The 23,613-nt window shown below is 43.3% G+C and overlaps 1 protein-coding gene across 9 annotated transcripts in view; it reads left to right on the forward strand.

Annotated features, from left to right (window-relative positions):
* The window catches only part of CELF2 (CUGBP Elav-like family member 2), an 836,861-nt gene that overhangs the window by 598,885 nt on the left and 214,363 nt on the right, over window positions 1–23,613 (forward strand). The window lies entirely within an intron of this gene.

Here is a 23,613-nt window from a genome sequence, read left to right on the forward strand (position 1 = left end):
ATGTAGGTAATGAAGTTATAGCATTATGATTATGAAAAATTGGGAGCAACCTACATATCCAGCTTAATGGAATATTTTGAAGCCAATTCTAAGAATAATAATCAGAAAAAAATGGCTGATCTTTATTTACTATATTCTATTTGCCAAACCTTGGCTAAAGACATAAGTGATCTCGTAAAATTTTCCAAATGGCTCAGTCAGGGCAAGGCTTATACGTGCCCTGATTTATAGATGAAATTGACAAGATTTAAGTGAAAAATTTGTGTGTGTGTGTATAAAAACTTTTAAAAATACAGGATGGAAATATATCAAAACAGTAATAGGGTTTTCTTCTGTGGCCTAAATTTTCTGTAATGTCATATTTTTTAAATTTTATTTTTTACTTTTTAAGAGAGAGAGTGAGTGGGGGAGAAGGGCAGAGAGAGAATCTCCAGCAGAGTCCACGCTCAACACAGAGCCCAATGCGGAGCCAGATCCCATGACCCTGGGATCATGACCTGAGCCAAAATCAAGAGTCGGATGCTCAACCGACTGAGCCACCCAGGCGCCCCATAGGTGGTCATATTTTATTTTTAGAAAGATGGAATTGTTATATTCATCGTCTTTCTTTTGTAACCCTTAGTTAACGTAAGGTTACATGTAGACTTTCAAGTATCCGTTATCTGCCTTACTCTCTGAAATTCCTGCTGAAAAGGATGATTTCAAGGAAAAAGGTATATAGCAGTAAGCCCACAGCACAAATGTATGAGTCAGCTCTTATCCCGCTAATTCCTGAAGTAATGTGCTCCTGCCCCAGGAAAGCTGGCCTCCCCTACCCCACACATGCAGGTCACATCATTTAAAAAAAAAATTTTTTTAATGTTTATTTTTGAGAGAGAGAGAGAGAGAGACAGAGTGTGAGCGGGGGAGGGACAGAGAGAGGGGAAGACAAAGAATCCAGAGCAAGCTCCAGGCTCTGAGCTGTTAGCAGAGCCTGACACAGGGCTCAGACTCACAAACTGCAATATCATGACCCAAGCTAAAGTCAGACACTTAACCAACTGAGCCACCCAGGTGCCCCTGGGTTCTGTCATTTGAACAAGCTGCTATGGCGTCCCCACACGTGAGGGCACGAAGTGAGATCACTGGTGTCTCAGGAGGTAGGAGTAAGGCAGTTGCCCCTGGGGACTCCACGGCCAAGGAACAGACTTTTGTGAGAAACATGGCCTCCTTTAGTAGAAGTGAATCAACCTCTTTTGGCCTTGAGAGAATACTGACCCACATGCCCAGGACCTACAAGAAAAGAGGCCACGAACACGTGACACAGCCCCTCAGAGAAAATTAGTGTGCTCTGACTTTTCTTTTAATTCCTTTCCTGGCTTTTTTAAGTAGCTAAACTGTACTTGTGAGGAAATATTAAAATGTAGGTTCCTGCAGTCAAATGAGCATGTTCTCTGCTGATAGGGGAGTAATACAAGGAAAAGTCAAATCAAAGATGGACGGAAAAAGTGGTTTTTTAATTTATTTTTATTTTTTTATACCAGCCCAATAGTTTCTGAACTCATTTTGTAAAATTTAACCTGTAGAAGAATTGAACCCATAGGAAAATGGAGACAGGGAAGCATCAGAATTCTCTTCAGTGACTAAAAGTGACCTTCCTGTCAGAATTGTCTCAAAAATTGTCAAATGTAACTCTCAGTCAAGTAGAGAATGAATACGTATCAAAGATTTAACTCATTGAGGGAAACCAGTAAGGTGGTCACTGAGGTTTACAGAGCATTTGAAGAACTGGGTATTTATAGGCATTTGGAAAAGAATATTAGAATAAATTCTTTTAATGTTTCATTTATTTTTGAGGGAGAACAAGCAGGAGGGAGGGTGGGGCAGAGAGTGGGGGACAGAGGATCCGAAGCAGGCTCTTTGCTGACCGCAGAGAGCCCGATGTGGGGTTCAAATTCACGAACCATGAGATCATGACCTGAGCCAAAGTCAGACGCTCAACCTACTGAACCACCCAGGTGTCCCTACAATTTCTTGATTGTATATAAAACTGATTAATGTCCTAGAAGGTAATAAAGCACACCTTTGGGGTTCTCTTTTCAATCAAATGCATATCTAGAAATTTACCTGTACCATCTAATGAATGGCTAAAAAGCAAAATCTGACACAGGTACATTCTAGAGAAGTTAAATAATCCTGGGACCAAACCATGAAATGTTGCCCTGGTATGTATGACAAGATTAAGGACATGGTATACTACCCCCACCTGTCTTTTTTGCAAGTTTAAGGTAATTTTTCTTACCGCCACACAACGTTCAAGGTTTATTTTTTCCCTCTACTTCTCTAAAAGTCTTAAGACATTTAATACAACCTCCGGCTCCCTTCGTTAGAACAGTGACAGTGACCAAAACAGAGCCCAGCTCTTGCAAAAGGGTCTTGTGGCTGCCAGTTCATTCCTTCGCTCCTTAATTTCAAGCCATGGCGTCTCACACTGATAAATGAACACTCAAGCTCACAGCTGTGTGTGTGAGTAGCGGTCCACATGTGGGACCCAGATAGCTTATTTTTAGCCAAGTTTGAATTTGCGACTTCACTTTCCTTTGCGCTTCTCAGTCACAGGGGAGATGTGCTTCCTGGTGTTTGGACGCTGCCTGTTGCCATCCCTCCCTTGCAGCGTGTGACAGGAGACCTTGCCTCAAGATTGGCATCAGTCTTAATTTCCTATTCCGTCATGGAATTAACATGCCAAGAGATGCAAAATGAGGTGGTCACTTAGAATGGTCTCCTCCAGCTTTTTTTGTTGTGGTTGTTGCCTCTGTAGCCGGTTCATTTTCTTGACAGAAGAAGGGGTTAATGCTGCTGTCAATCATCATGCAGGACACGTGGCCTCTTCCCTTTTAGAGGGTGCTTATCGTATGGCAACAGTTGGGTGTTTGGGAATTAGTTAATGTGCAAATTCCAACTGACTGTTCCCAGGATTGGAGTTGATCCTTAAAAGTCCCCACAGGCAACATTGTTGTCACCTCGGGGTGTCTCTGCCCTCTGGAAGGGTACTGTGAAATCCCAGCTAGTTGTCCATTTTAATTTATTTTGGTATTTAAAGTCAATACGCTCCATGTAAACTAAGAAGGTAGAGGAAGAAGAGTATGAGAGATGCCATCAGACTGGACATCACCGTGACATTGGTATGTCATCCAAACTTTAAAAATTTTTCTTTAATCTTTATTTATTTTTGAGAGAGAGAGAGAGAGAGAGAGAGAGAGAGAGGCAGAGTGCAAGCAGGGGAAGAACAGAGAGAGGGAGACACAGAATCCGAAGCAGGCTCCAGTCCCCGAGCTGTCAGCACAGAGCCTGACACGGGGCTCGAACTCACGAACCGTGAGATCATGACCTGAGCCAAAGTCAGACGCCCAACGCATTGAGCCACCCAGGCGCCCCTGTCATCCAAACTTTGGAACAAACTTGATGCCTGTTATAATCTGCATACACAGAACGATTGAGCAATTTTGAATTCACTGGGGAATAACTTCTTTTTCACTTGTATTTGACCAGGCCTTTTTTTTCCAACTGAGTCAGCCAGGCAGTTGCGTTAACTCGGCCCAAATTGTCAGCGTGATCCCAGCTTACCACTCCTTTCTTGATCTCTGTTTTACAGCTAGAATTCCAGAATGGCTAATTAATAAGGTCAGCTTGTGATATAATTATGATAGCTTCAGACTGCACCTCTACCGCGCAGACTAAATGAACTCTTCTGAGGTTGATGCAGTATTTTGCATCATTGTCATGGACAATTAGGAGCCACTTACAATTGGTTACAGTTCATTTCTGCTAATGGTATTGGGATGAGATCCTATCGACCACGTGACAGCCCACATGAGTTCTCAGAGACGGGGTGTCCAAATGGTAGGTTGGAAGCCAGTCCATTTTTCACGCCAGTTTGGAAAACTACTTCTTGTGGATTCCAGTACTATTTGTACTGATGTTTATGAAAACGTGTCTTTGTGGCAAATTAACTTGCTGGAGACCTAGCTGCCTGACTGAATTGAATTGCAGGGCATTAACTTTACACTAAGTACATAACAATGACAGGAACTGCGTGCTGTTGGAGAAATCTCAGAATCTGTGTTATTTTTCTAAAATGCCATCATTTAGGAGAGTAGCTTTGGAAAGAAAAGTGTGTCAGAAGCAGCCGTGATTATGGAGATCCCAGCGACCGTGTTTTGCAGTCCATTTATGGGCAAAGAGTGCCATTGTTTTTTGAAATCACCTTGTCTGCCACTTCCTCATTCTTATTATAATGAACTTGGGAATGTTGAGTAGATCAGGTGACTTGAAACGGTTGAATGTTTTCCAACCTTCTACTACTCCAGTGGGCGACAATAAAGCTTCCATAGCAACCAGCCTTTTCCTGAAAACATTTTCTCTGGAAGGGGAAGAGAGCAAGTGCAAGCCAGCGCCATGCCTCTATGTTAAATACATTCGATTTGTTTTTGAAGGTAAAAGAGTGTTTCAGGCACTGTGGGAAAGGGCTGCTTGCAATGTGTCCGTGCCAGAGTGTCTATCATTTGGTTTCTGAATCTTCACTAGGAAAAATATGTCCCTGGCAGATGAACCCTAAACATCAAATAAACATGTGTAAGACTTCTTGGTAGAAACTCCTAGAAGAGAGGGTGGGGTGGGGGTGACGTTGCTAAGAATCCTAGTGCAAAACCTGCAGGATGGACTTGAACGTGTTTTAATTGAGTAGCATTTTGGCCATTAATTAATGTGTCCGTTCCAATTTCCCAAAATGGCAAATAATGATGTGTGAAAACAGTATAATTGCATTTTGATATTTTTGGTAGAGTAATAACTGGATCCGATTTGCTTTTGATCTTGGAGGTTATTTATTATTCCTCTCAGTCATTCGTCCTTTTTAATTGTGTTGATGTTCATTTCCTGTTGATACTTTTAATTACACACTGACATCAGCACTGGCCCTGCTATGTTGCCCTGTGATACTTTGTGCAGGGGATTTACAAAACGGAGAGTTTCTTCCTGCTTGTTAGCAAAATACTTGGAGATTCTCCACGGTAAAAGAGGCACACGTGTGCACACACAGGTACACACACACACACACACACACACACACGCACACGCCGGCTTATTCACCAGAGTTTGTGACTTAATTAAAATGAGAATCCTTGCTTTTTTTCTTTCTTTCTTTTTTTTCTTTTTTGGTAGCAGCAAACTGGTTGTCTGCTGCCTAATTCCAGAAGATGTCACTTGGACTGAAATGTCGAGCACCGGCGCGGGGTTGCTGTCTGTGGCCATGCATGGCCAGCTCTCTGGCATTGGCTTACTTTCTCCATCCGCTGGCGATGGTTTACCTGTAGCCGGGAGCCAGCCGAGGGCTCTTTTCGTCCGTGACCCACAGAGGGCCGTGGCAGCTGGGATTCACCAGAGGCTTGTAAACCCCCACGTCTTCTGCTCACATTTTAACTGTGACAAGGAGTTGTCACTTGGAAACAGCCTCTCAGCTTGGGAAAAGGCCTCCTTGCCTTTCAACTTGAGAAAGGAGGTGGTGGAATTTTTGTTTGGAGACCAGAAAACGAGAGTGACAGAGGCAGACGTGTGATACTTCCCCAGTAGGAGAAGCCAGGCTCCCGCATTCATCATGATGACAGGAGACTTTGAGATGAAATTCTTACAAAGTAGGAGACCAACACTTAGGAGGAAAGGGATGAAGCCCTTTGTGAAACTCCTTTTGTGAAAGAGGATCTATTTATTTTAGCTGATTTTAGAGCAAGACTATTTAAAAAAAAAAAAAAAAAAATAGAAAAAGCCCCTGTCTTCACAATGCAGCATTTTGCCTTACATATTCTATATCGTCACAGAAATATGCTTGGGCATCTGTGTCATATTTTTGGGTATTAATAACCCCTTTTATCTCCTCCTGCCTTTGTGCTGACATCAGAACTGATTCTGCAGAGACACGTAGCCTCACATTGACCTGCATTTACTCGAAAGGCATTATGCACCCAGTGCAGAGAAGATGAATTTACCTCTCTCGTGCCAAACAACTAAGACTTAAATAATGCATTTCAGCAAGATAATCTATTAGAACAGCTCTCTTGAGAAGTGTTGTGTTATGAATGGATTCTGCGTTTAAAAATCTCCATTTGTTCCTCCCTCCTACTAATTACTTCTTTCTTTGTCTCACCTTCTCATTTGCATTACTTTATCGTAAGAGAGGGAGTCTAGTTCGTTGTTTTCCCCTTTATAAACCCTTACACTTAGGAGTGGTAACTGTAATGTTGACTTAAGCTCATTTCCGTTTAAGGGAAACTGCTTTGCCAAGGAAAAGATGCTTGCTAATCGCTCCATCTAATTACAAAGAAGAGTAAATCACTAAAAACAAATTAAGTATCTTAAATAAAATGGAAAATGAAAGCAGTTAACAATCAAGGAGGGAAAATGGCACCTTCTCTCCAGTCTGTTTCCCGCCCTGATTGAAGCCAGCCTAGGTTTGGAGGGCTGGCCAGCCTGGGGCTTTGGCAAAGCTTTCCTCCACGGAACCCCTTTTCAGAGAATATGACCAAAATGATTTAAAAGAAGAAAAAAATCTGAGATCTCAGCAATTCTGTTTTGTAAAAGAGGAAACCACAGTTAACTCTTCCTGTTGGGCTCTGTGGACCTCTTACACTTTTCCTTCTTAGCTCAGGATGATGGAGGTGACTTTCAAATCATAGCAGCCCTGATTTAAATAAACTGGAAACTAATGAGAATTTTATACTTGACCTTAATCTGAAGAGGTCTGAAATAAGCTTATTACTAACCAAATCCTCCTTCTCCTCCTTGCATTTCTTTATACTAGTTCCTTACGCTTTCAAATGCATGCCAATCTGCTAGATGTTAAAGCCAACAACGAAATGAAGTTTTTAATCACTGGTTCAAAAAACGTGGTCTGAGGAATACTATTGTTCCTCACAGAATTCTCCGGACCATGTTTTATCTTGCCAATTTCCCTATTTTTCTATCTCCATGCAATTTAGTGATTTATAACATTTCCCATTAGTATCCCAGCAGAAGTTGGGCTGACCTTCTCATTTCTGTGGTCTGTAGGTATTGTAATAAAAATCAAGAGAGCGAAGGCAGAATTATTTCCTTGAACTGTTCATATAAGAAACTAACCTTTAAAAACGCTCGTAGCCACATACATACCCATCACGTCATTCCGTTTGCTTTTCAGAGTGCTGTGCCTACTCTTGATCCGTGTGAAGAAAGATCAAAAAGGTTTTAGAGTAAATTTACACATAGGGAAGTTTAGGATAAGAGATGGATGGGAGATCGAAATCTGGCCTGGGAAAATTCAAATGCTCGATAAAATGACCTGCCTGGTTCTATTCCTCAACCTAGAAACACTTGCCTCCCACTATAATAGGATTCCAGTCTACCCTAAAAATGCAGGGTTCCTGGTAGGAACCAGGAAATTTGAATGAGTCCAGTGTTCCAATTCAGTGGTTAGGTCTCAGGCCACCTTTACTATTATCTTGGACCTTCAGCCTCAGTTGTGACCAATGCCTTCCTGTACCGAGCGTGACCTGTTCTCCCATTCCTGCTTTGAGGATCCTGCGGGGTACCTGAATTTCTCTGAGGTATTCTAATACTATGCTAACCTGCTACGGTTACACCCCCAACTGGGGAATCTCCCTCATCATAGAGAAACTCTGCCATTACAGTCACCTGCAATCAAGGCCTGCCCAGACTGGCCCTAGTTTGAGACCTTCTCTAGGCTCTAGCCTTCTGGAGTATGACCCGTCTTGCCAGGAACCATATGAAATTCAAACATGGCGAGTCATATAAAGCTGGGCGTTGCGTTTCCGTGGTTGTGCTTTAGTTGTTAAAGTCTGACAAGCAGTGAACACTCGTCAGAGATGATGAGGCCTTGCCCGTACATGACCTGTTGTCCCCAGATACTAACCAGGAAAGCAAATTCAAAATTATTATTCAAAGAAAGAGAGTTGGTGAAGGTTTAGAGTTTTGTCTTTTAGAACAGTGAGCTGTTTTTCTTATACCCACGTGTTGTATTGAGCGGACCGAGCAGGACTGGGATAAAGAAGGTGGTGACAGAAGGTTCTTTGCTGTGGACAGAGACGGGCCGTCAGTAGCCATTGCCTTATCTTTCTGTGAAGGGTCAGGATCCAGTGTGCCCTTGGCTCTGGTTCAGCCAAGAGCCATAAACGCAGGTGCACAAGCCTTTAGCAGATAGAGGGGGATACATCTGATTCTCCCTTCTGCTCTGCACTGTTCGCCCCTGGGGGAGCAGAACTTCATGTCTGCTCAAACCCGAGTGTGCTGGAGAGAGGTGAAGATGCTCGCCTTGGAAAAGAAGTTCAGAAGAAGGAGGACATAGGGGGAGGAGAAGAAAAACAAAACAAAACAGGTAAGCAGGAGGAGGAAAAAGAAATGGTAGCTCCTGAAGTCATAGTCTGTGCCAGTAGAGACAAGACAGTTAGCATGGACTCTCTCTCGTTTTTAAAAAATTTAAGATAAGGAGTCCATGATACATACAAACACGTATAATGAACGTTACCGTTTTTCTCTGCAACAGCAGTAAAGGCCCCACCTAGTAGTCTCTCCGATCTTTGTCTCTGTAGATGGGCTTCCCAGTCCTTCATCAGTGTGGTTAGTTTGGGGGCTGACAGGAAGCTGGTTGGACCAAGGCCGGATTCTGCCTGCCGGTGATAATACCGCATGGGCAGCTAGCCGGGCTCCCCACTCGCGCTTCATACATCCCCCCAGTTTTGCGTGGGGTGTCGAAAATTTGGGTGCCGTGCTGGAAGAGAATATGCAAAAACTATGTTTGGTTTAAAATGCTGATAACAGAAATACAAATAGGGTTGTACCGTCCAAAGCGCAGGGACGCCTTCACGTGGAGATTTGGCCAGAGAATGAGGACTGTGCTCCTGGGGCAACTTGATACCCCTTTCCTACCAGCCAACCCTTGACTCAGGAATGGCAGATAATGCAAGGAAGGACCTATTTGAAAATCCAGGGGATATGTGACACGTGACTTTACGAGGAAATGAATGTACTCTCAGAATACCCTCACCTTTTGAATAGCAGCATGTAGCATGGGCTATTCTGCTCTTCAGTAAAAATGATTAATAGCCCCCATCCATCACCTCGTACAGTACGGTACCTCTGAGTAGCAGAGAGCTTATAAAATAAACTTGGCAATAAGTCACAAAAACATTCGTATTTTTTAATAACATTTTTGAAGGAGAAAAATCTGTTTTTCAATAAATTCTGGCATGGCTTCCTTCCAGATTTTATTTCTCATTTAAGATTATCTTGGGGTCGATTTTTTTTTTCCCTCTCCGTTGGTGTTTTACTGGGTTTCTGCCTAAGACAAACACATTTCAGAGGTGGATTAAAAAGATGACCAGGGCCTGCACGTGAAGTTCCTGGTTTCCTTCTATTTCTGCTTTTGGTTAGTAGTGATGGAATTAACAGCAGTGTAATCAGTTAGATGTTACTGAAATTTTATAGTCCCTGTGACTCATGATCAAGTTAGATGATTTCTCAGCATGACACATTCCTATGCTATTACCCCTATTTATTTGACTTTTCTTCATGGAGTATCTTCACTGCTTTGTAAATTACAGTCTTCATTATAAAGTGGTAGATGGCTACTGTCTTTAATGGTAGAATTCTGGATTTAGTATGTATTACCTAACAATCTGGGTCATCAGAAACTCCCCGTTTCTAAATTTTCAAAACACAATTTGTATTTATGACGTGTAATCGCCCAGGACCGACAAGGTAGTACCGTGGAATATCAGCTGAGGGTGACGTTAATTGTGGAAACACTTCTCTCCCCTTTTCCACTCCTAGAAAGTGAACACATTCTTCACAAGTGACACAGGGCCGCCTTCATGCAGGGCCAGGTTTGAGTTCCTAATAAATGTAGGCGGATTATACTGTCTAGGAAATGGAAAAGGAACTCTTTTAGAAGTCCATGAAATTCATTCTTGTACGTGAAAGAAAAAATGACCCCCCATCTTCCATTCTTCACCCCCCAACCATGAGCTGAATGTTCAGTCTAAGTCCGTGAATATAACAACACACATGTTCCTGTCCAGAAAGAAGGCCCATGGCATTTTATATTCCGAGAAACGTTAGAAGTAGAGAAAAAGTTGCTAGCGTTCACGTATGTTCCAACCCAGTGAACAGATAGCTCAGGAGGTCTAGGAAAAGCTCCTCTCCTTCTGTGTTTGAAATACTGGGAGGTGTCAGATACCAGCCATCTTGTTTTCCTCCTATGAAATGGAAAATTTAATTCAGTGACACAAAATCTACATGAAAATGTAGATGACACAATGTCAAAACAGCAGGCCAAGAAGTTACTTCTTCCAGTAAGTACCTTGGTTTGCGAGCATAATTCGTTCCAGGAACACGCTTGTGATCCAAAGCACTCGTATTTCAAAGCGAATTTCAAGAACCATTGGCTTGGCTGTGATCGTGTGACGCTCAGCATCACGTTACTACTGATACCACTTGTCTAGCAAGTTAAAACTTATTAGAAATGTTGACTCTTCTTGCAGGATACTCGCAGAACAAGTTACTCGCAATCCAAGGTTTTACTGTACTTTGTTTCTGAATCTAGAGAGATTCTGAGAGGGGAAAATCAATGGGACGTGGTAATGGATTGTATTAGGAGGGAGAGATTGGGAGAGAGGCCTAAGTGGTGGCTCAGGGTTTTTTGAGGACTTAGGTGAGTGAGTTTGGTAGTGGAGTGGAGGGCTGGTTGCTGGGAGGGAGCCAAGGTTGGAAGAAAATGATCAGGAGTGCTAGGTGTTACCTGTGTGGAGCGAGCTGTGCTACTCTGAGACGTCCAAGTGAAGATGTCCTACAGGGAATAGGACACTGTAGGCAGTGTCCTGTAGGCATGGGACGAGCCAGGGTGGAGCTCCAGATTGTGCCTGGTGTATATACAGGCATGATTTCAGTCCTGAGTGCGAATGAGGGTGTTTAACGACTCCTCAACTGGTGAGAGGAACAAGGGCCTTGTATAGGAGACAGAGAAGGAGCTCCCGTAGAAGGGAAATCCCAGGACAGAATATATCCTAGAACGTAAGGCAGGAGAGCATTGCAAGGTCAGAGAAATTGACAACCTAGACAGTGAAACGTGTGGTTTTCTCTGTTAATGCTGGCATAGTCTGAACTTCTTTGTAGAAAATCTGCTGGGCTTCCTAAGCGGCAAGGAATTGCCCCTTCTGACTGGCTGACGGGTATATTTTCACCTCTCTGACACAACAGAAGAACTTCTAACCTCTACCTCCCCAGCATCGTCTCTCCCTTGCCTGGAATAATTCTGCTTTAACATCATCCTGTGGGGAATATATCTAGTTGATTGCTCCACTCTTTCTGTCTTACATGGGGTCATAATGATCTTCCCTTTTGTTGACAGTTGGGATAATGACGGGAAAATAGCATCATTGCTGACGTATCCAGGTTTAAAGCTGTTTCCTGGGAGAACCCCTCAAACTCCCATAATAAAGTTATAGTACAGATTTAATAAATGTATTTTTCAAAGTACGTTTTCTTCCATATGGAAGCAGTGGGGCTCTTTATTGAACTAATTATAACAGTGGAGCTCCTGGCAGAGTCACCGTGGTGAAGAGAACCTCTCCTGTCTCTTCTGTCCACCACGCAGAAGTTCCACAGTTTCAAAGTTTGACACTCACCATTAGACCATAACCCAGTGGAATCCGTTGCATGAGCAGAAATAAATTCACAAAAATAGCAATTGTTGTTTACTTAAGCTTTTCAGTCTGTGATCAAAATAGACTTTCAGTGGGTTGCCAACCACTTTCCCTAACATGCCAGTTTTAAAATCATCGATTGAGAGAAAAAGGCATTAACGTTATTTTGGGGGGTATGAGGTAAGAAAAAAATTAAAATATCTAAGCAATTCTCAGTTCACAAAGCCTACTTTCCCTGTGTAAACAGTTTCTGCCCTGGCCGGATATGGAACAATTGTATATGCTATTGATTCTTTGGGAAATTAAACTCTGTCTTACTGAGGCTTGTTTTATAAAGGTTTCAGAGTTTAAAATACATGGGCTTCTGTTCTGGCATAAGAAGCAGACAGTGGCCTGTAACTTTGGTGGGGCTGCGTTGTTTGTCGTGAAACTCTGGGCCCAGCTGTCCCCCAGATGCCAAGTTCAGCCATGTCTGTGGCTTTAAATTTTTTTTTTTTTCAACGTTTATTTATTTTTGGGACAGAGAGAGACAGAGCATGAACGGGGGAGGGGCAGAGAGAGAGGGAGACACAGAATCGGAAACAGGCTCCAGGCTCTGAGCCATCAGCCCAGAGCCCGACGCGGGGCTCGAACTCACGGACCGCGAGATCGTGACCTGGCTGAAGTCAGATGCTTAACCGACTGCGCCACCCAGGCGCCCCAATGTCTGTGGCTTTAAACAGCACCCATACTACGGTGACTTCCAAATCTGTATCTCAAGCCCCACTTTTTTTCTTGAATTCCAGTAATTTTCTGTTAGAAATCTTCATATGTCCCATAGGCTGCAGCCTTCCACGTAAAATGGAGCTCCTAACTCTCCCTCTAATTTATTTGACCACAAGAGTCTTAAAAAAAGTCACCCATACAGTGCATCAGAATCCTGCTTAACACCTTCTCCCTCCCTCGACCACAGCTGACCGACCTCTCAGTCCTGTGTTTTCTTAATAAATGCATTTTAAATCTCAGCCCCCTTCTCATCACACACGAACAGACCTTCACTCCCTTGCAAAATGGCAGTACTCTCTTCGGCCCACCCTCCCTGCCTCTAAACGGAAGTCACAGATTTTTCTAGAACCCAGGTCCCAGCATGTCCTCCCCTATCTGAATTTCTCCAGCACCTCCCTAGGCCTAGTGACTGAAGTTTCAACTGCTTAGCATTTCCAGAGGCACCTCACAGTGTGGCTCTAACTTGCTCTTTTTGAACTTTTTAGTTAGCCACTTGTATACACTCTTGACCCGGCTACACAAAACTATTTATCGGTTTTTGAAAAAATGTCTGCCTTCTCACAGCAACCCCACAGCGTGCTTTCATCTTTGAGTTTCTATTCATCATTTAAGATTCAACTCAGATGAAGTGTTGCCCTGGTGACTTCCTATACATTCAGGGCTACATTTTCCCCTTTTATCTATTTTCATGATAAGTATATAGCTGAATACATTGTTTTGGTACATTTTAATATTTTACAAGAGACCATATAGCCTAGTGCCTTTTTAAAGGTACACAATTTTTTGGGGCGCCTGGGTGGCGCAGTCGGTTAAGCGTCCGACTTCAGCCAGGTCACGATCTCGCGGTCCGTGAGTTCGAGCCCCGCGTCGGGCTCTGGGCTGATGGCTCAGAGCCTGGAGCCTGTTTCCGATTCTGTGTCTCCCTCTCTCTCTGCCCCTCCCCCGTTCATGCTCTGTCTCTCTCTGTCCCAAAAAAAATAAATAAATAAACGTTGAAAAAAAAAAAATTTAAAGGTACACAGTTTTTTAACCACATAAACCTGAACTTGAAACCCGATTTTACCATGGACTATAACACTCCATTTATTTGACTTCTCTGAACCTCCTTCTTCTCATCTGTAAAATGGGGATCACAGCATACACCTTTTGTACAGGGTCATTCTAATTACCTCTATAAACTTGGCAAAGCACTTGGCACATTAAACACTGTACGTGCTACATATTTATTTGTATGGTCATTCTCTTCAAGATTGCGTGTTCCAACATTGGTCCAATAAATACCCAATGAATAGATAACCAGTAGGCGAATTCACCTGTGCATGTAGTTTTGCGGTCCCAGAGATCTAAGTTATAGTGTTGTTAGGACCAGAAGGATAGATTACTGGGTATTCTTACATTAGGTGAGCAAAATTGAATAATTTCTGTTTTCGTTCAGCCACGCACAAGAAGTACTTGGGCAAAGATATACAGACTCACACCTGAATTTCGCTCTTGGCCTTTCGTCTCCAGCACTGATCTGTCACTGGTGTGGACTGCTCTTCATATCATACCACGATTAATAGACCATAAGTTACATCAGCGTATACAATTCCATGCATTTGGAGGAAAGGAATTCTTAGAGTCCTATGCTAGTGTTTCTAACTTACTTGCTTGCATTTTGCCGTGTGCTATAAACTATTACAATTTTCTTTCAGATGATCAAGTTCTGCAATCTTGATATAAAAAAAAACTGGGTTTCATCTTCTAGGAAACATAAAATGTTCTGATGTGGCTTACTTTTTGAACTTAACGTATTTACCCAGGAGCAGTGAAAAATACCCTTGAACTAAGAAAAAAAAAAAAAAAGTCCTCTACATGGACTAAGAAAAAAAAATCATTAGAAACAAGTTATAGTTCATTTTCTAATAATGCTCTTTGGAGTTGGTGGGTGTGGGAGTCTTCAGGGGAAACCGTGGGACGTTTCCAATGTGTGTAGTTGGTGTGTGGCTGGCTCGTGGCACATGACAGGCATAGGTGACTTGGTGAATAATGTGGGATGTGAGACCCTGCTGCACACTGCGTCTTTGAGATGTATGGTCACCTTCTCTGAAGGTCTCAGGCAGAGAATGAAAACCCTGGTCGGCTAAGACACCGTCTCTTCTTTCCGATCCTATGATTGCGTGATTGGCTGAATTGCAACAGTGATCCAAATGCACACTCAGTTGGGTTATGTGATGGGAAAGAAAAACTCTCCACAACCCAGGTTGATCAAGACGTTGCCACATTTTCACTGGGTGAAAAATAAAAGTCATCCTTCGAGAGTCTTCGTGAGTGATGAAGGGTCAGGGCCCCGTAGCTGGACTGTCTGGGTTTGTATCTGGCTTTGCAGGTTTCTAGTTGTGACCTTGAAGCAGTAGGTTTGCTTCTTGAAGTTGCGTGTCCTTATCCGTGAAGTGGAATGATGAAGGCCCTTCAAGGGGGTGTTGAGGAGACCGTGTTAGTAAAACGCGGTGGTGGCTGGAGTGAGCTGCTGCTGGCCTCTGTCAGGATGAGTCAGCCATGACTTCGTTTATCTCCAAAACACTGGAGCGTCTTCAGCCCCTGCCATATTTTGACATCCAGTGTGTTGTTCATCTACCCACTACAGGTCAAGTCTTGGTTTCCTTTTGGGGTGCTGTTTGACACCTCTCTGGTGACGTTGTCTCCTTGCCCCAGCTCACAGGAAGCCTTCCCTTCTTCTCATGCTCCCCGTGTCTCCCGCTCATTCTGCTTCTCACGACTGCCTCCCTGCACACCTCCGCTCTGGAGCCTCGGGTCTGCTGTGCCCCAGATCGCCACCCAGGTTGGAGGCCGTCTCACTTGACTGCAGACCACTCACTACAGTATTACACTCCAGTGACACGCTAGCATCTACTTGTCGAGATTTCTTTATTGCCCTTACGGTTACCTAACTGTAGCGTGTTTTGCACTTACAAATGGTCTCTGACAGGACACAGATCAGAACAAAGCATATGTAAGTCGTGCCTCTACTGTTTTGATAGAGCATGGCTGCTGGTACCAGGGCTTTCTATTTCAAAGAATTGACGCCAGGTCCTTGTCGATCCCTTACGTGCAACTTATCACATATGCCTGGTCATTTTAAGAAGATACTAGCCACTTTAAAGACAGTCCAAAGCAAGAAAAGGGTGTTTCAGTTTGGTCATCTTGACACGTGTGATACTAATCTTAAAACACAAGCAATGCTTTCATTTCCACGCAACTTTCGTAATAGGGGCAAGGTTCCAGCACCCTCAGGGCATTTGAAGGCAATGTGTTAAGCAAGAATGAGAAAATAAAAACAATTTAAACAGTGACTGGTGTGTGGAGCAAAACAGTCATTGTTGGTGTTTCTGTCATCTTGATGCACGGAGCTAATACCTGACTAGGAAACAGGATCTGTAGTTAAATTTACTGTAAAGGGGGTGCCAGCCCCCTCGGGGATGGGAATAGCCAGAGCGCAGGTGTCTTCTCCGTCTAGACTTGCTCTCGTGTCCTTTCCAAAAGGTCATTAGGGAACCCCATCTGCTCGAATACCTTCTAAATGCAGGAGAACTAGACCTCTTTGCTTTCCCTGCCCCATTTCCTCCACTAATTCTGGTGCATTCCAGAGGGAGTAAAGCCCTTCCAGATGTCCCACTTGAAATGGGCTTATGCTTGTTGGAAGCTAAGACTTCTGTCGTTTCCATTAGTGACCGCTCCGCTCTAACGCCCAGCTTCCTCTGTGGCTCCAGGCTGCAGAGTCGCCTGTCACGTCTGGCAGTGAGTAACTGGGAGCCACAGCATCACTGGCCCAGACATCTTGGGTCCCAGGGGAGTGCGGGCCCGCCGAGGCCCTCTGGGCGGGTGCGCTCCTGAGGGTGCGCTCCTGTCATAGGAAGGCGGCTTTAGCAGGCGTGCGGCCCACTGTCCTGGATTTCTCCAGTGCTCCGTGGACCGGGAAACTGTTCTTCACGCAAAATGTCAATATTGGCAGCTATTTGATTGGGGCTCAGTCAGCTCAGTGCCCGACTTCGGCTCAGGTCATGATCTCACAGTTCATGAGTTCAAGCCCTGCTTTGGGCTCTATGCTGACAGCACAGAGCCTGCTTGGGATTCTCTCTCCTTTTCTGCCCCTCCCCTTCTCTCTCTCTCTCAAAAATAAACTTAAAAAAAAAAAAAAAAACTTAAAAAAAATCGATTGATACTTACTCATCGAATGCCATGCTGTATTTTGACCAAACGCGTATTTCTAGAAGTTACGATACCTCACTTCTTTGATGAATCCTCTTTTCAAGTTCTTCAGGCCAGCGTTTTAGCATCTTAACCCCTTGGTTCTGTCCACACTCCAGTTTTCAAGAGAAGCAAGCAAGCCGCCCTCCAGTTTCCCCCCTTCCCCCGCCCCATTCAGGTGTCCAGAGGTTGTTGATAGAGTCATTGTCCTGAATTCTCGGCACATCACCCTCATCAGGCCATGCCTTTCTCTCCCTCCTCAGCCCCTGTCCCCATTCCCATGCCCTTCAGAGGTCACTGCTATCATATAGTTAATGTTGCATTAGGTGCATATGTGTCCTTGGAAAACACATCCTTGTGTGAATGAATTTTAGAGTCTATATAAATGATATTCTAGATTCTGGTTCTTTTTTTTTTGGTCAGCACTGCCTTTAGAGCTTAGACCTGCTTATGTCACTGGATGTGCCTCTTACTCCTTCCTGGTGGCTACTGCATGGCACACTGTTGCAGAAACCCTCCACATTTCATTCGCTTCAGTAGTTGTGTCCTCTTGGCCGCCTCCAATTCCTGGGTCTCCCGGGACAGCACCGGGATGCGCGACCACGTTTTCTTCTGGTTTTGTGGGAAAGCCTGTGTGGGTTGCACTCTCAGGATCATAGGGCAAAAGCACACTTGATCTCACCGGGCGCAGAGGACTGCTCTCCAGAATGGCAGAGCCAGCCCGTCCTCCCACAGCTGTGAAGGAGCCTGGCTGCTTCCCCACACTGCCATGTGGCTCTGTCTGTCCAGTTCAAATCTGCTGCTGGCTGCATCCTGGTCATTTAAATTTGCATTTCTCTGATGATGAGTGAGCTCGAACTTCTCTTTATATGATTCTTTGCCATTTTGGCTTTTCCTTCTCTGAACTGCCTGTTCCACATCTTATGTAAATTTTTCCATTGGTTTTTTTCTTCCTTGGGGACCTCCAGTATAGTCTAGATATCAATCCTTTGTCCATTTTTAGAGATGGCCCATATCTTCTGTCAATTTTGGCTGGTATGTTTTGTTGAAGGCAGATGCATCGCTATATTCTTTTGTGACTTAGAAAAAATGCTTAAGATCCTTTTTCATCCCCAGTTATCAAGAATACTTTCCAGTAGCTATTTCTGGTGGGTTCATGGTTGTGCTTCACATCTAGACCTGTATGGCATTTGGAGGGGGTTGGGCGGAGGGGGGGCTTTGGGGGGGTTTGCTTTTATGGTGGTGAGGTATCGATCCAACATTTTCTCTCTGTAAAAAGCTAGTCTTTACAACACCCTCTCCTAAATAACCCATCTATTTTCCACTAATTCCTGTTGCCCAGTCATAAAACAAGTTGCCACATACACATGGATCTCCGGTAGGACCCTGATTCTGTTTCTAGAACAGCAGACACACTTGGGCCTCTGAGGGTCCAGGAACTCCTGGACCCTCACAAACCCCAAGCATGGACTCTAGGAGTTTCCGTCCAGACTTATTAAAGCTGTAAAGGCACCTTTAAAGCTGCTTCATGCTGTCGTCTTTATATGAAGAGTCTGAAACTTAGAGTCACATGCGGGCATGTGGCAGGTGCAGGGCTGTGACTCAGGTATGCCTCAGAGTAACATATGTTCCCTGAAGTACCCCAGGCTGCCTCCCTCTTCGGGAGCAAAGAAGGTTGATTTTCAGCCTCAATTTCTACTTCATCCTGTCACTTTGATCAGTTTCTAATGATTTTGTTTAGTGATGAGCTTTTTTTTGCTCTTTATGCCTATTATTTTTCATAACTACTGGGTGGCGATGTGCTGTAATTTTCTACTCTGTCCTTTTTTTTCTCCCTCCCTCCCTTCCTAGCAAAGGTGAGTTACTGGTACAAGTCTAGGAAGCACATGGGAGTCCAGACAGGCTGGAAAGAAAAGATGACAGGATTGTCATCTGGATGCTTTGTATTTTAATATATGGCTCAGAAAAATTAATCTGTTATTCCTTCCCTGATGCACTGTCTTTGGAGACATTGCAAAGATCTGTTTCTCCATGTGAGAGCGAGCGAGAAAGAGACTGTCTGTGTCTCACTGAGCGGAACAGGAAAAAATGTTGTGGAACAGAACGATGTTTTAAACCACTCTCCCTCTTGCATTTTGCCCCATCTTTTGCCCAAGGCTGGGCTCCTGCATCATTGCTTTGCTCGGTCTAGACACTGGGAGGTTTGTAAATACGCTAATTCATGAAGCAGAAGTAGAAGCAGAAGAACTTGCATCGGAGGTAGCCTCCTGAGGGAGAGCACCAGAGACAAGAGCTAAGGCGGGCAGCCTGGTCACTTCTGTCTGCTGTTTGCTGAGCGGGAAGGCAGGAAAGCAGCCAGGGTGAACTTGAAGAGGTTGCCTCATCAGCGCAGCAACAAAGGGCCACTTCTTCTAGAATAGTGGAGTACAGCGTGCCAAAAGGAAGAGTCTCATCCAGCGTGCAAGCCTGACTTTAAGCACTCCGTCATGTAACGCCTAAGGGTTTGGCCACCGTGGCCGTGACGAAGGAGGCACAAGGCATAAGGCCCCACAGCACATGTTTCACCGCATCCACGGGTTCAACACTGCACAGCTCCATGGATGTGTAGCGAGCCGTGTCAGGAGACGGGGCTGGCAGATCAGAAGGTACCCACGCTATGGAACATGTGTTTAGGACGGGCTCTTCAGTTGCTACTCTCTTGTCTGCCCCTGCAGTGGGAGCTGACGTCTGCAAGGGATTTGAAATCCTTTGGTGAAATACTGATTGGTAGCATTAGTGGACGTTTTTCCACTCTGGGGCTCCTAATGTTAATCTTCATCTTGCCGTTGGGTGTGTTATCTCTTGAGTTTCTCTGTTAACCAAGCAGAAACTATTGAACCACTTACCTATCTGCTGGGTAGGTCCTCTAGTGATCTCTAGAAAGAAAACAGCCACAGAGATTAGATGCAGTGTCTTGATGCTTTTGTAAATGATGAACGTTTGTCAGCATAGTTAAGACTGATTCATAAGAAGAAGAAGCTTAGTTTTTCTATGATCCACATTCAGTGCAATCTCCCTTATAAACTAAGAAATGTTTCTCTTCCCAGCAAAGCCTAACAGAGTTGTAGAGGAAGGCTATTTTCAATTGTAAAGAGGATTTCTTTTTCTTTTTCTTTAAATGGGAAACTGTTCTTGGTTTCTGGATTGAAGACCGTCGTAAGTGCTGTTGGATGTGAACGCATTCTCTCTTTCACTAAGCAACTTGCCCGTATGTCCTAGAGGTTATAGATGAAAACTGATTGAAATCCTATAAATGAATCTTCCTCTGCTGTGTCTGTAGTACAGGCAAAATGCCCTGAGTTTGTGGTGGATACGTTGAAACTCAGTGTGTTTCCACAAGCAATTTGAGAACAAATCAATAATTCAAACAGTAGTACATTTTAGAAGAAGACTTCTCATATAAAGCAGAAGTTGCATCTTATGAATTTGGTTGACTTATAATAATCAAATGTTTTGGGTAGGAGAGACCAGTTCTCTGACAATAGTTCTTGCAACCTGTGTGATAGACCTGGTTTTTGTAAAGCAAACACACTAAGTATTTGGGGGATACCCCAGGGTAGCTTTTTTCTTTAGACCTACTTATTTCTTATGTGCATTTTTGGCTTTCAAGGGGACTTTTCATATTTATACCTTCAAATATACATGGAATACAACAGCAGAATTTTGGAAATGTCCTGTGTCAGTACAGGTTCTAAGCTGATGCTCTGCTCCGTACTGTATTTTTATTGGATGTTAATGTCTTGTCTTTTTTTTTTTTTTATGTTTTTTTTACTTTTGAGAGCGAGAGAGAGACAGAAAGAACATGGCTGCGCTGTCAGCACAGAGCCCATCGTGGGGCTCGAACTCACGAACCACAAGAGCATGACTTGAGCCAAAGTCGGATGCTTAACCAACTGAGCCACCCAGGCTCACACAAGAAATGAAAAGCATTTGCCAGAGATCAGTAACTAGGGATACAAATAAAATTTGAGGTTATGGATTATTCTGTTTTAGAGAATAAGAAGCTACAGAAGTTGAAGAGAGATGAGGCCAGATTGATACTTCTAATGAAGCGTGTGTGTGTATCTCTAACTCTGATTTTGTGTACACACACACACACACACACACACACACACACACACACACTTACCTGGAGGAACTAGAGCTGTTGGTTAAGGTACTACTGGTTCCTCAATTTTCCAACTGGTAATCGAAGTGTAAGATTCAAAACGGACTATACTTCTGGCTTTTTGTTATTGTTGCTTTCTATATTTGTAATAGCAAAGGAAGAAGTACATGTGGTGAATAGCCAGAGAAATGCCTTTATGTTTATTTAAGGAGAAGGAATTCAAGTGGCAATAAAGTCGACAACAAGACTTACTCAGGGGAAAGCACTAGTAGCAATCAGCTCTAACACAGGCATCTGTAAGGCAAGAAAGGTTCAGTCAACAAAAATGACTTACAGACAAAGATACGGCAAGTGAAATGAAATGATGATGGAGGGTAGTTTTGAAACTGAGACTTAATAAGTAAGAGCATTGCGTTTTCACACATGGAGCCCATAGCTGAAGGCTGTGCCCCGACTTCAAAAACACCTTATTGTCTTACTACTAGTATTTGGAAAGCCAGTGAACAGGGAAATGCAATTTTCAATTGCTCAGTGAATCAATATCTTCTTATTTTAAAATATAGATGGCTTTACCTTGCATTCTAACCTAGAGACCTTGGTGATTCTTCTCAAGGTAACACGAGCAGTTCGTTTCTTGGGAAATGTTTCCAAAAGGAAAATTCAAGATTATTTTTCCACTCACTGTTAAAATGTCCCTTTTAGGTGTTTTTAAAATTCATTGAGAATACCATCATCAGCATCATCATTGCCGTTAATACAATTATCATCACTACTAGATGGCGCGTGGGGAATTGGGGGGCACTGAATATTAGAGGATTCACTCTCCTGTACGCTATCACTAATTGGCTGGTAAGGGAATATAGAGATGTATCCGAAGGTGGAAGAAGGGGATGATAACGTACAATGGACTTTTCTCATTAATTAAAATTATGCTAAAGACAGAGTGGTGGGGATAGCCATGGCAGGAGAGGGGGTCTTCATATGTGCACCTGTACCCATGCACAGCATACTAAAGTAGGGAGACCATGCTGACGTGTCATAAATGTCCTGTAGCAGAAGCAAGTGTTGTGTTAATCAGACTTGGGAAGGGCCTCTGCTGTCCTGGTAAGGCTGGATCTTGAGAATCCTTACAAAACATGGAAGGCTGTCTTCACCTAGGTCCCCATGTGCAGAATTGTCCCAGTTGGGGTCCTGCCTTGTCCCCCCACCTCCCTGTAGCCAGCCCAGGACCACAAACGAACTCATGGTTCTGGATTTGTCAGATGTCATTTTCAGAACCATCACATGTTGATTTCCTCTTCCTTTTGGTGATTTTAATAGACTTGAGGGAGTTCCTGCTGTCAGAAACGTGCTGGCTTCTGGTTTCATGTGTAACATCTTACGTCTGGCTTCCTCTAGACTAAAAATATAAGTGGAAGGAATTATAGATGGTTCAATTAAAGTAGTAATTGGGCAAAAACAGCTCATAACAAATCCAATTCTGGGAAATGCTTCTATGCTTTGATTATTGTGTTCCTCCCTATTTCTCCTGCTTAATTTTTTTTAACATGATAGAATAGCTCAATTAAAGATGCTCTGTGTCTCATTTGTCTTTCTAGTCCTGGTGCCTAGCAAAGGGCCTGGTGCACAGAACATACTGAGAGTAAAAAATGAGATATGAGAGGGAATAATGATCAAAGAGTCCTCTAAAAAGGTTTTGAATGCAAAAATAATAACTTCTTAATATCCACAGCATTAGAGACCAATTATATTTATGTAAAATACCAGGACAAAATGGATGTGAAGGAATGTTAGTGAGGAAAAGCTGACAGTATCAGTAAATACATAGTATGTTGAGGAGAACTTGACCGTTACAGATGTTACATCAACTCTTTTGATAACACCAAATTTGGATTTGACATAAGTCACTTGCAGCTATTTAAAAGTAGCTAACATGGCCACTTAGCTCTACTCTCTGTCGTAATCAGAGGAGTAGGTGAGGTTAAGACACGTGGGTGGGATTTCCGTGCAGTTGAACACTGCTCTTTGCGTGAGCTTGAGTAAGTGGATGGTGGGGTGGGTTTTGAGAGGAAAAGTTTATTAAGCCATTGTCTAGTTGTAATGGTTGGCAAAGGCCCTTTAATTCTTTTGACCTGAGAAACTTAGATGTATTCCTGTCATCTTGGACCTCACAAAAATGTTTATACTCTGGCAAGACTGATTCCTTGTCGAGTCACCCACGGCAGAAAATGCAGTAATCCTAGAAGCATGTATTTATAAGCTCCGATCGGCCAAAACATACAACCAACACATCAAAATTACATTTTTTTTTTTAAGGTCATCAGTTCAGTGGGTAAATAAGTTGATGTAATTCTGTCCATTTTGTATCACCAGTGAGTTCCCAGCATGTAGTGTAGGGTGTCTGGCACGTATTGAGGGCTTAATAAACGTTTTTGAATGGGTGAATCCAAAATGCACACCTAGAGAATAAAGGTAATTGCACATAAATGTGTGGAGATCTGCCTATTCCAAATTGTCCAATATGCAGATTAGCCACTTGAGTATCTGGAGGGCATTGAGGTGGAGCACTGAGATGTGTATACACACGAATTCATGATCTGTCAGCTTCATTTTGATTGGTAACATTAATTCAGATAGACTCCTAAGCCACATGAGAACAGACTTTTAATGGTGAAAAGGATGTGTGTCTTTTTCAGCTTCTTAGATCCAGCCCAGAAGCTTTATAGAACCTGATAGTACACACAG

Source organism: Leopardus geoffroyi, chromosome B4 (genome assembly GCF_018350155.1).
Source record: "Leopardus geoffroyi isolate Oge1 chromosome B4, O.geoffroyi_Oge1_pat1.0, whole genome shotgun sequence".
Lineage (NCBI taxonomy): Eukaryota > Metazoa > Chordata > Mammalia > Carnivora > Felidae > Leopardus > Leopardus geoffroyi.